Source organism: Petaurus breviceps, unplaced genomic scaffold, assembly GCF_028583685.1.
Source record: "Petaurus breviceps papuanus isolate PSGF00001 unplaced genomic scaffold, PetGlider_PUasm1.0 227, whole genome shotgun sequence".
Classification (NCBI taxonomy): Eukaryota; Metazoa; Chordata; class Mammalia; order Diprotodontia; family Petauridae; genus Petaurus; species Petaurus breviceps.
The window spans coordinates 6,199,159-6,211,728 of record NW_027185896.1 but is presented as its reverse complement, the minus strand read 5'-3'; the positions used below and the strand labels follow the sequence as shown (position 1 = coordinate 6,211,728).

The 12,570-nt window shown below is 40.2% G+C and overlaps 1 pseudogene; it reads left to right on the top strand.

Moving 5' to 3' along the window:
• The first annotated feature begins 8,768 nt into the window (after nt 1-8,768).
• On the top strand, nt 8,769-10,195 carry LOC138166935 (proteasomal ubiquitin receptor ADRM1-like; annotated as a pseudogene).
• The last annotated feature ends 2,375 nt before the right edge of the window (nt 10,196-12,570 follow it).

Below are 12,570 nucleotides of genomic sequence, written 5' to 3'. Positions count from 1 at the left end.
CTCTCTCTCTCTCTCTCTCTCTCTCTCTCTGTCTCTCCTTTTCTCTCCCCCCCTTCTCTCTCTGCCACTGTCTTTGTCTCTTTCCTCTTTCTCTCTCTTCTTTCCTCTCTCTATTTTTTATGTCTCTTCCCCGCCAGCCAAGACCACCCAGCCAGGGGTTTAGAGCCTCTCAAGGCAGCTTTCCTGATCTCTGGCATCTTTCAGTTGCTGCTACTATTGCTACCACTACATGTTTCCATTTCCTCCTTTTCTCCACTGCTTCCCTCTGGTTTGGGAGCGCATATTAAGTTACCCCACAATTAAGAGACCCTTCCTCTCTGACATCTGCCTATGCTCTCTCCAGCTGTACTGTTTCACCTGTGCCAGTGGCATTTCTGCTTAGTAGATCCCTTTTCCCACCAGGGTCAAATACAGTGTCTGTCTTCCTCCTTCCAGGCCCAGGAAGCACAACCACCCCTCACCCCTCCTGCTCCTAGCCAGGGATGCCAGCTGGCAAATGGGCAAGGAAAAATAAACTCAACTTTTTTTGTTGTCCTTAGTCTCCTCCGACCACTGTTTCTCATGACTTGGCCTGCAGTAAAGTGGACCTGGAGGTCTGGTTAGTGTGGCAAGGAACCAAAAAAGCTAACATTAAAAAAAAAAAGATGCCCTTCTGGTTGTCAGTCTTTAAACTCTGCCAGCAGCCTTTCGGGGCAAAGGGCAGGCCTAGGGGAGCAGGGTCCAGCAGAAAGATGCTTTTTCAGCCAAGAAGAATAGAAGACTGAAAAGGTTGTTCTGTATTTTAGGAGACAGGGAAGTGTTTAATTAAAAGGAACCCTTTGCAAAGTCTATATTTCTAAAATAAAGTTTAGTTGTGAATTTGGGAGGAAAAAAGTTTGTGAAGTTTTAGTTCTTTCTGTTTGTTGATGAATACAAATTCCCTTTATGATCAAAGAGTCAGTGAGTGTTTCCCTTTAAAAAAAATTAATAAACAAAATTCCTTGAGCCTGTACAGTCCAATGCAATATGCTGCATATGCTTATAAAAAGGAAATATGTCAGGCTCAGAGAATGGTGATGTTGGAGAGAGAGAAAGCTGAGAGGGGTGGGGACTCAGACTTCTTGGCTCAGGCTCCTCCCTCCACTGGTGCCAGCTTGGCAGGGTGGGCCAGCCTCACCCTAAGGTCTTCCCAACCTTCTAGGGCTAAATCTGTCTGTGCTAATCTTCATGGGCACAGGAATTGATAAGTGTATTCATTTCTTAATTTATCACTTTTTCATCAGTGATTGCTTTCAAAAAGTCCTAAAAGTGTTTTGAATTTTATCTTGTGTTCATAGCAAAAGGCTTATTTTGTTGTTACTTCCATTTAGTAGATATAAAGGCTTGGTGCTGCACCTAAAAGTTCTCTGTATGCTAGATAATGAATCACATTTTCCCATTTATTACTAATAATAGTACTTACTTTTATGTAGTATTTTAAGGCTTACAAAAAACCCTTTCCTTGAAATAGCTCTGAGAGGTATATTACAAGTATATTATTACCCCGTTTTATATATGAGGAAACCAAGGCCAAGAAAAATGAAATTGTAGTACTTACTGTGTGACCTTGGACAAATCATTTCTATTCTCTGGGTTTTAGTTTTTTCATCTACAAATTAAAACAACTGGACTTGGAGTCCAAGATCTCTTCCAAATCTAAAAGTTTATTATTTACTCAGGGTCACTGTAATGTTAATGGGCTTTAAGATCGTCTCTTCCCATTAATAGGCCTTACATGGAGCCCATTAAGGGAAGCTTGCTCGGAGGAGGCTTGCTTATAGAAGGTTTTCACACCTTTTGCTGATTTCTAATTTGGCACAGAGGTCAGGAGGGTTGTGATGCCTTCTGGCTCTGAGAAATGTTTATATACTCTGAGTGGGTATTTTGCTTTGGGGGCTTCCTTATGAAGAAGGCTCTTGTGATTCCCTGGTTGATATTCTGAGTGAGTGGCCATTTGTTCAGAGCTCCCCAACTGCTTAGATGTAAAGGTTCTGTTGATCTAGCATGTATGTAAAGTGTATAGTTGATTCAGGCAGTCAGAGCCCTGTCTGTTGGTCTTTATTTCTCTGCTTGTATTTTCTCTCAAGTTCAGGGTGCTGACTTTTCCGCTGAACTAGTGAATATCATTAAAAAAGATTGTTGACCCCTTGAACAGCTGTCTTTCCAAGTAAAGCAGATCTAAGAGCCTGTACTAGCAGCCATCCTGGGTATGCCAGTGTGGTTGCCGCTACAGTCATATAAGTAGTAAGGAATTGAATCTGGATCTTTTGACTCTAAAGTTTAATGCTTTTTCTAACATGCCACACTATCTCTTAGTGTTTTTATGCAAATAGGCTCCATTGCAATGCAGATTATTAATTTCTAGATGTATCTTGCATTTATGTGGATAAATATGTATGGGGAGACCGAGAGTTTATCTTGAACTAAATCAGCCTAATCTGGAGGTATTCAACTAAGAATAAAAAAGATGGTAATCATAAGAGGCAAAAGGAAGATTGCATACACTAGCAAGTTGTTGTTTTTAATACCTGCTACTCCTTTCTGAAATGTGTGAATCTCTTCCCTGATAAAATTAAAGGACAGTCATTTGACTAAAAACTGGTCACCCAGGATCATCTTTAAAAAGATAGCTTGTTAAACTCTGCAGTCTCAAAAATCAGTTTCAAGGAATGTGGCCTCTAGCAGCAAAGAAGAGAGCTAAATATGGACTCGAGAGAACTAGCCATGGCTATCAAAGGTTAGTTGTGAAGGAGATTGAATCCTGAGAGCCTAGTGGAAAAACCCATACAGCAGAGACTCTGGGCTCTTCAAGGAGCAGTCTGAGGACTCAGTGAGGAGAGGAAGGACATCAAGGTCCAGAGGTAGTATTTCTCTTAGCCACATGTTCTCTACATATCTGCCTCGTTAATGTTGTACTATAAGCTTGAGCCTTCTCTTCCAATGGATGGATGCTGTATTTGCAGAAAATATGTTCCAGCATGTGATTTGGAGCATTGTTTCATGAGGTTGATAATTTACAATTCTTTTTTTTTTTTTTTAGAATATTCATTAGAACACTGAGGAACTTTCTAGAAAGAATCCTTTCTACTCGCTCTTGGGGAGGCCCTAGAACTAAGGTAAACCTAATCTATGTTTAAGTAGTCTTACAAATAGGTAGAGAGACAATTAGAAAGATCTTCTTTTGAGAGGCTATACTTCGCCGGGGATGAATACAGTCCACAGAAGTCCAGAGCTGGGCCCTTTAGTGAGAGAGAGCTCTTCCAGACATCTGTTACCATCCCCTAGTTCTTACATAGTAAGAGTAAAGCTATGCTGGAGCCAGCGAGAACTGACTTGAGAGCCTGGTTGATGAATTTGCAGTGTGAGTGTACCTTGGAAATCAGCAAATGCTACAAATTAGGACTTAATATATTGTTGATTGTCTAGATGTAAGGAAGTGATGGAGAAAATGAGGATATTGCAAATTAAATCTAAAAGTGCTTTATGCATATTATTTTCCTCTGGAAAGACTAACATTGGCTGTTAGCTTGTACCTGTGAGTGACAATACTCTCCTTAGGGCCAGGATGGGATGGCTGGGAGGTGGGGTTTGGTGGTCTTCTTTCATGTATTTTCAAGGTTCTAGAACAGATAGGGGGAGGGGGAGCTTTTTTCCCATCCTGCCAAACTATAATGTAATGCCAAGGAAAGGTAACTTCCCAAGGTTCAGAATACCAGCATAGGTGCTCCATTTTATTCAGTGACAAACCAAGAACAGAGAAGATCAAAACATGACATCATTCAAAATACAGCATTTACTAAGTGTGATTGAATAATCTCCAAGTACTACCCAACCCCAGGACCTTCCACTCATTCAACCAATTACAAAGTCCCTGTTCTAAATACTACTCCACCCCTAGGCTGTACCTTCATTTAGTCCACCACAAAGCCCCTCTTCTCAAATGGAGATTAGTTTCCAAACATAAGTAAAGTACATTCATTTGTTCAACCATAGAACACAAAAAGGTCAAAAGTTCCCCACCCCTGCATCACAATTGAATCTACCCCAGAGTTACATCAAGTTTAAGCACAGCACTTAATGGAGGTCTTTCCTTCATCTTGACACGGCAAATTCTCAGCAATCTTAGTTCCAGCAAAATAGCAATGTCTCCTCAGTCCTTGGCAGCTCCGGGGGCAGGTCTCAAAAGTCCAGGACAATTCAAAGTGGCCCCCAGCAATTCTCTCAGTCTCTCTCTGCCTCCACGAGGTGCTGCTTCCAAAAAGTTCTTCTGCCTCTCTCTTGTGTCTCTCCAAATCTACATCACCAGCTCCTCCCAGTTCAGGACTTTCTTTTCACATCAACAAGTCCATCCCACAGGTGGGATTAACAAACTCTGGGTTTTAACACAATCAATTTGAAAACCAAGCCAATACAGGGGGATCTTTATATTCCATTACTATCACACAAACTAGACTGATTCACACACAGAACCTGCTCTTAAAGTACTGGTAACCCAGTTGAGAACCTGAGATGAGTATTTGCAGCATGTCCAATCCCCATCTTGTCTCTTTTGAGAGTTGCTCTGAGATAGGTAGCCTCATGGGAAGGCTGTGCTTTAAGCAGCCCGGTTAACTGAGTTCTAGAGTTAGAAAGGAGGAAGGAGACCCTTTGCTACATTCTGTACCACCTGTCTCATGCATTTTTTATAGTGCTGTGTTGCTTTCTAATCTAAAAACATTTCTTTTATCAAAACAGCTTTTGCTTTAGAGCCCTTTCATTTTCCCTCAGTAGTTCTGAGGAGAAAAACAGTACATCCCTCTCCCTCCTACCACCACTTTGAGAGGGGGACATCCTAATTTTATATAAAGTTAGATTTAGGATTGGGTTGCACGGCAACCTTGAAGTATCCTGTTAATCCTTCTGCTATTCCGTGGATTACCCAAGAAATCTCTCTGCTCAGCATAGGCCTGAAGGAATATAGATTGAAAAAAAAAGTCTCATCTATGCTAAAATATTCATAGCAGGATTTTTTTTGTAGTAGTAAAAAACTAGAAGCAAAGTGGATGACCATTGATTGAGGAATGGTTGAACTAATTATGATATATTAATATATTAACAAATTAATAAACATCATAATATAATTAATATTAATACAAATAATATATCATAATAATAAGAATATAATTAAATAAAATTAATATAATATTTCTCTACTATAAGAAACATCAATTATGAGGAATTCAGAGAAACCTGGGAAAATTTATGTAAACTGATAGAGAATGAAATAAGTAGCACCAGGAAATAAAATGAAATCAAGAGTCATGTAATTGTAATGGTTATTTTGGCCCCAGGGAGGAGATGAGAAAATTTTCCTCTTTTCTTTGGAGAAGTGGTGGATTATGGATGTGGAATGTTGCATATGCATTCAGATGTTGTCATTGTGTCCACTGAATTTGCCAAACTGTTATTCTTTTTAACAAGGTAAGTTTCCCTGGGTGGTAATGACCAAGGGAAGTAGAGGAATCAAAAAAATTTATTTTCCTGAATGATCATTTGAAAAGACCTTTAAAATACAATTTATTGCTTGCTTTTATTTTACTTCTCCCCTAAAGTTCTGCTTTGATGCCTCATCCTTGTGTAGAGGTGACCTTGCCCTCTCAGAGGTTATGTAATCAGTGTACAAATTGGACAGACTTCAAAGATGGGTTCAGGGTCAGGCTGTGCATCTGTTACCTGAGGACCAACCCAGCAAGGATCAGAGAAGCTTTATCACTGTAATGTTGGCCAAAGACTGATGTATTTTTCAGAGACAACAACAGGAGTTGTGATCTGTGTCAATGGAGGGAGTACCAACACAAACAAAAATCCTGACTCTGATTCCATCTTTTCTGTCCATCTTTCAGACTGATTTTTTATTAAACTGCCTGGTACACTCTGCTTTCCAGATGAATTAGCTAGGGCCCACATTGATGAAATAATGAATTTTATGAACTTGGAAATATTCCTGAAAAGTTCTGCAAACCAAATTCATAGAGGCCTAATAATTTCCATAGCCTCAGACCCCAAATACTTCATATCATCCATTTTGATTATTCCAATTTCTGAGCTCCTATCCTATTTCTTATCAAAAGAATGATACTGTAGCTGAATAAACTATGGTATAGCCATGCATTGGAATTATAACGCCGTTAAAATTATTAAAAAAAAAAAGACAGGGCCTATGATTTATTTAATGTTATTAACTTATTATCTGCAATTTATTGTGTTAAAGAGTCGTCTGGACAGGGCAGCCAGGTGGCTCAGCAAGTAAGAGCACCGGCCCCAGTGTCGGGATGACCTGGGGATCGAATCTGGGCTCAGATACTTAGCACCACACACAGAAATAACTGGCCATGTAACCTTGAGCAAGTTACTTAACCCCAATTGCTTAATAAATAAATAAATAGTCATCTGGGGTTCTAAGGTGTGAAGAGGTTTGCTTATATCACACAGCTTATATGTGTCAAATACAGAACTTAAACACAGCTCTTCTTCACTCCAAGGCCTTTATCCACTATGTTGCCCTGCTTCTCTCTTCAAAAAAGAGAGAGAGAAATATGAAGAAGCCAACATGCGCTTATTAAGTACATGCTACATCCTGCACCCTGTGCTAAGTGCTTGGGACACAAAGAAAGATAAATAATCCATATATGTGCCATGTTCGTAGATCTGCTTTCTTCACTTCACAGTATGCCATATACATCAGTATGGCTGAGATCTATGATTTTATCAGTGTGGGTATCACATCCACAGACACTTAGAACAACTAAGTTATAGTGCTATTAGTAGATAGCCTTCAAGAGTTTCTATGGCTCCCAAATTCATCAACTTTTGACCAACCTGGTGATGAACTTCTCTGAATTTAACTAGGCTAGTTCTCAGGCCATAGATAAATAAATAGTCCATCACTGGTTCAGGCTTATTTAAATCTGCTTCCAGACTGCTTCCGGAGCTCCTGGACTGCAGATTATAAGGGGACCAAACAACCATTCAGAGGCTAAGCGCTTTTGCTTTGACCTACTTCGGTCTGGACATCAGTCTTGGGTAGTGATCCTGGGGTGTGTGACCAGTGAGCCAGAGCATGTGGGAGCTGTAGAGAGGGCACCCATCTAATAGCTCCAGCAGCTGCAAAAACCCCAATGATTTGAGACATAGCTCTCTCCATTCTGGAAGCAGAGTTCTACCGTGGCAAAGAGCTCAAAAGTCAAGTAATTGGCTGCCAATATAAGCAAGCAGAGGAAGCACAAACAGACCATACAATCCTTTTTGGGGACAAAAAGATCAAGGCATGGAGTGGGAGGAAGACATCGAAGTCAGAAAACCTGTATCAAAAGCTTCCAAGAGGGGCGGCCAGATGGCTCAGCGAGTAAGAGCACTGGCTCCAGTGTCGGGATGACCTGGAGATCGAATCCCGGGCTCAGACACTCAGCACCACACCCAGAAATAACTGGCCGTGTAACCTTGAGCAAGTTACTTAACCCCAATTGCTTAAAAAAAAAAAGCTTCCAAGAAAAATATGAATTGGTTGCAGGCCATGGAAGAGCTAAAGAAGGATTTTGAAAATCAAGTAAGAGAAGTGGAAGAGAAATTGGGAAGTGTTATGGGAATGTGAATTTAAGATCTTCCCTGCCCCTAGGCTCTTTGATAGGCTTAAGTACATCTGGAGCCTGTGGTGGGAGGCTTGATTTTCAGTAATGCTTTTTGATTGGGCAATGGGTCAACAGGGTTATTATATTCTCTGAGCCAGGAGAAGGCTATATAAAACCTGATGTGAGGCTTTATTTTGGGGCTCACTTTGAGAAGTGTTGTTTGATCTGACCAGACGAGACTCTGGGCAGGCATTGAGAGCCCCCCGGCTTTGAAAAACCCAGATGTTGATGCTTCCCTCTCTGGTAACTGACTAGGCATGGATGTAATAGTCAAACAGTTGGAGGTCTGTCTGCTGAAATGTTTCTCTCTCTTCTTGTAACTTAACTTCTGTCTGTATACTCTGAAGTTCGGGGTATTGACTTTTTCCCCTGAGCTAGGTAAATGATATGTTTGATTGATTAAAGCAAGATTGTTAACTCATTTTGAGTTGCTTTCCTTTAAAAAAGCAGATCTAGGAACCTATGTTGGCAGCCATCCTGAGGACGCTGGGGTGCTTGCTGCTACAGGAAGAGAAATGAGAATGATGCAAGAAAATCATTAAAAGTGAGTCAATAGCCTGTTAAAGGAGACCCAAAAATACATGAATAAAATAACACCTTAAAAAATAGACTAACTCAAATGGCAAAAGAGGCCCAAAAATCCAATGAAGAGAAGAATGCTTTAAAAAGACAAATTTGCCAGATGGTAAAGGAATTTCAAAAAGTTACTGAAGAGAATAACTCCTTCAAAATTAGATTGGAGCAAATGGAAGCTAATGACTTTATGATAAATCAAGATACTATTAAACAGATCCAAACAAATGAAAAAATAGAAGGCAATGTGAAATATCTCATTGGAAAAACCACTGACCTGGAAAATAGATCTAGGAGAGATAATTTAAAAATTATTGGATTACCTGAAAGCCATGATCAAAAAAAAGGGCCTAGACACCATCTTTCAAGAAATTATCAAGCAAATTGCCCTGATATTCTAGAACCAGAGGGCAAAATAGAAATTGAGTATTGATAGATCACCTCTTGAAAAAGATCCGAAAGAGGAGGAAGAGCGAGCCCTAGTCACTGCTGCGTGGTCTGCAGCCCAGACCCCAGAATGACTTCAGGTGCTTTGTTTCCAAGCCTAGTCCCAGGCTCCCGGGGCTCATCCAGCAAATACTTGGTGGAGTTTCGGGCAGAAAAAATGTCATTGAAAGGAGCTACAGTTACCCCAGATAAACGGAAAGGGCTTGTATACATTCAGCAAACTGATGATTCCCTCATTCATTTCTGTTGGAAGGATGAGACTTCTGGGAACATAGAAAATGACTTAATTATTTTTCCTAATGACTGTGAATTTAAGCGAGTACCTCAGTGCACTACTGGTAGAGTATATGTACTGAAGTTCAAGTCAGGATAATAGCCACTCTTCTGGGGCGGCCAGGTAGCACAGCGAGTAAGAACACCAGCCCCAGAGTCGGGATGACCTGGGGATCAAATCCAGGCTCAGACACTTAGCACCCACCCAGAAACACCTGGCCGTGTAACCTTAAGCAAGTTACTTAACCCCAATTGCTTAGGGGCGACCAGGTGGCTCAGTGAGTAAGAGCACCGGCCCCAATGTTGGGATGACCTGGGGATAGAATCTGGGCTCTGATACTTAGCACCACACCCAGAAATAACTGGCCGTGTAACCTTGAGCAAGTTACTTAACCCCAATTGCTTTAAAAAAAAAAAGCTACTCTTCTTTTGGATGCAGGAACCCAAGACTGAGAAAGATGAAGAACATTACATGAAAATAAATGAATATTTGAATAATCCACCTATGCCAGGAGCTTTGGGTGTGAGCGGAAGTGGAGGCCATGAACCTTCACCTGGGGTGAAGGTGGTTTGCAGAGCCTTTTGGGTAACATGAGTCATAACCAGCTCATGCAACTTATTGGACCAACTGGCTTGGGAGGACTTGGTGAGCTTGGTGCACCAACAGGTCCTGGTCTGGCTGGCTTACTGGGGAGTAGAGGGCCTCCAATGAGCAGCTCTTCATCAAGCTCCCAGAGCCAGTGAGCTTCTGTAACCCCATCTTCAACCTCTTCTTCAACTTGTGCTACACCAGCACCCAGTGCTCAAGCAATTGCCTCTGCAACTAGTCCAAGCCCTGCACCAAGTTCAATTGACTTGGCCAGTGTACTAACTCCAGAGATCATGACTCCTATTCTGGCCAATACTGAAGTCCAAGAGCGGTTGCTGCCTTATCTTCCCTCTGGAGACTCTCTTCCACAGACGCAGAAGAGATTCAGAACATATTGACTTCTCCTCAGTTTCAGCAGGCATTAAGTATGTTCAGTGCCGCCTTAGCCTCAGGATAGCTTGGCTCACTTATGAGTCAGTTTGGTTTACCAACTGAAGCTGTAGATGTGGCAAATAAGGGTGATATCGAAGCATTTGCCAAAGCCATGCAGAACAATGCCAAGTCAGACCAAAAGGAAGGAGATGCAAAGGACAAGAAAGATGAAGAGGAAGATATGAGTTTAGATTAAATTATTTGCTGTCTTTTAAGATATTGGGAATTCTTAGTAATTAGGTGACTGCAGTAGTGTCACTAGTTTATTGCCTATATTCATACCTACATGCAGCCTACAAAATAAAGGACTTTTCTTTTATCTGCAAAAAAAAGAAAAAGAAAAAGATCCCAAAAAGAAAACCCCTAGGAATATTATAGCCAAATTCCAGAGTTCCTAGGTCAAGGAGAAAATACTGCAAGCAGTCAGGAAGAAACAATTTGAGTATTGTGGAAACACAATCAGGATAACACAATACCTAGAAGCTTCTACATTAAGGGATTGGAGGGCTTGGAATATGATATTCCGGAGGTCAAAGGAGCTAGGATTAAAACCAAGAATCACCTGCCCAGCAAAACTGAGTATAATGCTACAGGGAAAAATATGGTCATTCAATTAAATAGAAGATTTTCAAGCATTCTTGATGAAAAAGCCAGAGCTGAACAGAAAATTTGACTATCAAATACAAGAAGCAAGAGAAGTATGAGAAGGTAAACAGGGAAAAGAAATCATAAAGAATTTATTAAAGTTGAACTATTCACATTCCTATATGGAAAAAAGAGAATTGTAACTCGTAAGACTTTTCTCAATATGAAGATAGTTGAAGGGAATATATATGTATATAAATGAAGGATATATGTGAATGTGGGCATTTGTATGTTCATGTATACATAGAGGGCACAGGATGAATTGAATATGAAGGAATGGTATCTAGAAAATAAAATTAAGAGGTGAGAGAGGAATTTATTGAGAGAAAAAGAAAGGAAGCGATAGACTAGGGTAAATTATTTCATATAAAAGAGGCAAGAGAAAACTGTTACAATGGAGAGGAAGAGCAAGAAAGTGAAAGGGAATGGGACAACCTGATTCTCATTGAATTTGGCCTAAGGAGGGAATAACATACATACTCAATAGGGTATCTTACCCTACAGGAAAATAGGAGGGTAGGAGATAAGAGGGGAAAGGATAAAAGGGAGGGAAGATTGGGGGAGAGGGTAGTTAGAAACAGACATTTTTGAAGAGGGACAGGGTCAAAGGAGAAAATAGATTAAGTGGGGGGTGGGATAGGATGGAGGGAAATATAGTTAGTCTTTCACAATATAACTACTATGGAAATGATGTGGGTAACTACATATGTACAATCTATATTGAATTGCTTATCTTCCCAGTGGGGGTGGGTGAGGAGAGAAGAAGGGAAAAAAATCTGGAACTCAAAGTTTTAAAAACAAATGTTTAAAAATTTGTTGTTTTTTTTTTTACATGCAACTGGGCAATAAGATATACAGATACTAGGGTATAGAAACCCATCTTGCCCCACTAGAAAGTTAGGGGAGTGAAGGGGGAGGATATAAGAGAGAATAGATTGGGGGAAGGGGTATTCAGTAGGCTTGCTATTTTGGGGTGGGGTAGGGGAAAGATGGCGAGAGAAAAAAATTGTAACTCAAAATCTTATGGAAATGAATGTTGAAAACTAAAAATTAATTAATTTTTAAAAACTAATTTTTTTTTTGCCTTTTTGGAGGGCAATTGGGGTTAAGTAACTTGCCCAAGGTTACACGGCTAGATTTTTTTGTGTGGGTGTTAAGTGTCTGAGGCCAGAACCGAACTCAGGTCCTCCTGACTCTGGGGCCAGCCCTTTACTCACTGTGCCACCTAGCCGCCCCTATTATTTTTATTTTTTAAATAACAAGCACTTTTTTTTCTGGGTAACTAATCATTTTACTAATAATGCTAGCATTTTCTTAATAAAAGGATCTGTGACACTCTTGAATGCCAAAGACCCCTCATGACAGTGGGCTCACAGTTTATATGCCCTTGGAAGAGCAGGTGTTCCTGAGGAAGGCAATCAACTCTTATTTTTTTAAATAGCAAGTATTTTTAAATTAATTTTTCCTTCTGACTTCCCCAACCCCCACTGAGCAAACTTAAGAAACAAACTTGAAAATAAAATCCCTCAGTACATGGTCAGTCAGTCAATAAGCATTTTTTGTACATAGAGATCCTTTTCCTTTTTCTTTGATTTTTTTGGGGGTATAGCTGGGTCAAAGTATATATACAGTTGGGTAACTTTCTGGGCATAGTTACAAATTGCTTTTCAGAATGGCTGGACCCATCCATGTTTTCAACAGTGTACTCACTAGTGTATCTGTTTAAATCTCTTTTGTCATCTTTTCCAGATTAATAGGTGTGAGGTGGAACTTTAAATTGCTTTAATTTGTATTTCTCTAATTATGGCTGATTTAGAGCATTTTTTATATGATTATTGATGGTTTGGATTTCTTCCTTTGAAAACTGCCAGTTCAATATCCTTTGACCATTTATCTTTTGAGGAAAAGCGCTTAGTCTTATCAGTT